Raw genomic sequence first — 3,489 nt, forward strand, 5'->3', positions numbered from 1 at the left:
CGGATCTCCGGATATTCACTCTTTTTGAGTTTGAAAGGGACCTCGGGGATTACCTTCTTCAAGGCCACAACTTCATAGAAATGGTCTTGATGCACCCTTGAGATGAATCTCTCCATCTCCCATGACTCGGAGGTGGAAGCTTTTGCCTTCCCTTTCCTCTTTCTAGAGGTTTCTCCGACCTTGGATGCCATAGATGGTTATGGAAAAACAAAAAGAAATGCTTTTACCACACCAAACTTAAAAGGTTTGCTCGTCCTCGAGCAAAAGAAGAAAGAAGAGAGTAGAAGAAGAAGAATTGAAGGAGATGGAGGAGGCTTTGTGGTTCGGCCAAAGGGGGAGTTTGGGAGGGAAAGTGGTTTGAATTTGAATGGTGGGGTAGGTGGGGTTTTATGAAGGATGGATGTGAGTGGTGAAGAGAAAGATGGGATTTGATAGGTGAAGGGTTTTGGGGAAGAGGTATTGAGGTGATTGGTGAATGGGTGAAGAAGAAAGAGGGTGGTGGGGTTGGTGGGGATCCTGTGGGGTCCACAGATCCTGAGGTGTCAAGGAAAAGTCATCCCTGCACCAAATGGCATGCAAAAATGCGTTTTGAGCCAATTCTGGCATTAAACGCCGGGCTGGTGCCCATTTCTGGCGTTTAACGCCAAGTGCTTGCCCTTTTCTGGCGTTTAACGCCAGTCTGGTGCCCCTTTCTGGTGTTAAACGCCCAGAATGGTGCCAGACTGGGCGTTAAACGCCCATCTGCTAGCCTTACTGGCGTTTAAACGCCAGTAGGTTCTTCCTCCAGGGTGTGCTGTTTTTCTTCCTGTTTTTCATTTTGTTTTTACTTTTTCAATTGATTTTGTGACTTCTCATGATCATCAACCTACAGAAAACATAAAATAACAAAGGAAAATAGATAAAATATAACATTGGGTTGCCTCCCAACAAGCACTTCTTTAATGTCAGTAGCTTGATAGTGGGCTCTCATGGAGCCTCACAGATACTCAGAGCAATGCTGGAACCTCCCAACACCAAACTTAGAGTTTGACTGTGAGGGCTCTGTTTGACTCTGCTTTGAGAGAAGCTCTTCATGCTTGCTCTCCATGGTGACAAAGGGATATCCTTGAGCCTTAAACACAAAGGATTCCTCATTCACTTGAATGATCAGTTCACCTCTATCAACATCAATCACAGCCTTTGCTGTGGCTAGGAAGGGTCTGCCAAGGATGATGGATTCATCCATGCACTTCCCAGTCTCTAGGACTATGAAATCAGTAGGGATGTAATGGTCTTCAATCTTAACCAAAACATCCTTTACAAGTCCATAAGCTTATTTTCTTGAGTTGTCTGCCATCTCTAGTGAGATTCTTGCAGCTTGTACCTCAGAGATCCCTAGCTTCTCCATTACAGAGAGAGGCATGAGGTTTACACTTGACCCTAGGTCACACAGAGCCTTCTTGAAGGTCATGGTGCCTATGGTGCAAGGTATTGAGAACTTCCCAGGATCTTGTCTCTTTTGAGGTAATTTTTGCCTAGACAAGTTATCCAGTTCTTTGGTGAGCAAAGGAGGTTCGTTCTCCCAAGTCTCATTACCAAATAACTTGTCATTTAGCTTTATGATTGCTCCAAGGTATTTAGCAACTTGCTCTTTACTGACATACTCATCCTCTTCAGAGGAAGAATACTCATCAGAGTTCATGAATGGCAGAAGTAAGTCCAATGGAATCTCTATGGTCTCAATGTGAGCCTCAGATTCCCATGGTTCCTCATTAGGGAACTCATTGGAGGCCAGTGGACGTCCATTGAGGTCTTCCTCAGTGGTGTTCACTGCCTCTCCCTCCTCTCCAAATTTGGCCATGTTGATGGCCTTGCACTCTTCTTTTGGATTTTCTTCTGTATTGCTTGGAAGAGTACTAGGAGGGAGTTCAGTAATTCTCTTGCTCAGCTGTCCCACTTGTGCCTCCAAATTCCTAATGGAGGACCTTGTTTCAGTCATGAAACTTTGAGTGGTTTTGATTAGATCAGAGACCATGGTTGCTAAGTCAGAGTGGTTCTACTTAGAATTCTCTGTCTGTTGCTGAGAAGATGATGGAAAAGGCTTGCCATTGCTAAACCTGTTTCTTCCACCATTATTGTTATTGAAACCTTGTTGAGGTCTCTGTTGATCCTTCCATGAGAAATTTGGATGATTTCTCCATGAAGAATTATAGGTGTTTCCATAGGGTTCTCCCATGTAATTCACCTCTTCCATTGAAGGGTTCTCAAGATCATAAGCTTCTTCTTCAGATGAAGCATCCTTAGTACTGCTTGGTGCATTTTGCATTCCAGACAGACTTTGAGAGATCAAATTGACTTGCTGAGTCAATATTTTATTCTGAGCCAGTATGGCATTCAGAGTATCAATCTCAAGAACTCCTTTCTTCTGATTTGTCCCATTGTTCACAGGATTCCTTTCAAAAGTGTACATGAATTGGTTATTTGCAACCATTTCAATCAGTTCTTGAGCTTCTGTAGGCGTCTTCTTCAGATGAAGAGATCCTCCAGCAGAGCTATCCAAAGACATCTTGGACAGTTCAGACAGACCATCATAGAAAATACCTATGATGCTCCATTCAGAAAGCATGTCAGAAGGACATTTTCTGATCAATTGTTTGTATCTTTCCCAAGCTTCATAGAGGGATTCTCCTTCCTTCTGTCTGAAGGTTTGGACTTCCACTCTAAGCTTACTCAATTTTTGAGGTGGAAAGAACTTTGCCAAGAAGGCATTGACTAGCTTTTCCCAAGAGTTCAGGCTTTCTTTAGGTTGTGAGTCCAACCATGTCCTAGCTCTGTCTCTTACAGCAAAAGGGAATAGCATAAGTCTGTAGACCTCAGGGTCAACTCCATTAGTCTTGACAGTGTCACAGATTTGCAAGAATTCAGCTAAGAACTGATGAGGATCTTCCAATGGAAGTCCATGGAACTTGCAATTCTGTTGTATTAGAGAAACTAATTGAGGCTTAAGCTCAAAGTTGTTTGCTTCAATGGCAGGGATAGAGATGCTTCTCCCATAGAAGTTGAGAGTAGGTGCAGTAAAGTCACCCAGCACCTTCCTTGCATTGTTGGCATTGTTGTTATTTTCGGCTGCCATGGGTTCTTCTTCTTTGAAGATTTCTGTTAGGTCCTCTACAGAGAGTTGTGCCTTAGCTTCTCTTAGCTTTCGCTTCAAGGTCCTTTCAGGTTCAGGGTCAGCCTCAACAAGAATGCTTTTGTCTTTGCTCCTGCTCATATGAAAGAGAAGAGAACAAGAAAATATGGAATCCTCTATGTCACAGTATAGAGATTCCTTGAGGTGTCAGAGGAACAGAAAAATAGAAGGAAGAGGTAGAAGAATTCGAACTTAGTGAGATAGAGTTCGAACTGTGCATTGAGGAGGAGTGTTACTCCATAAATAGAAGGATGTGAGAAGAGAGGAAGAGTTTTTTTTTTTCGAAAATTAAGTTAAAAAGATTTTTAAAAACATTTTGA

General features: G+C 42.7%; 1 non-coding gene across 1 annotated transcript; it reads left to right on the forward strand.

Annotated features, from left to right (window-relative positions):
- The first annotated feature begins 2,599 nt into the window (after positions 1-2,599).
- LOC130958661 (small nucleolar RNA R71) lies at positions 2,600-2,707 on the forward strand. The gene has a single exon (XR_009077772.1). It is a non-coding gene; the product is annotated as a small nucleolar RNA R71 (small nucleolar RNA).
- The last annotated feature ends 782 nt before the right edge of the window (positions 2,708-3,489 follow it).

The sequence above is a fragment of the Arachis stenosperma genome, chromosome 10 (assembly GCF_014773155.1).
Source record: "Arachis stenosperma cultivar V10309 chromosome 10, arast.V10309.gnm1.PFL2, whole genome shotgun sequence".
Taxonomy (NCBI): domain Eukaryota; kingdom Viridiplantae; phylum Streptophyta; class Magnoliopsida; order Fabales; family Fabaceae; genus Arachis; species Arachis stenosperma.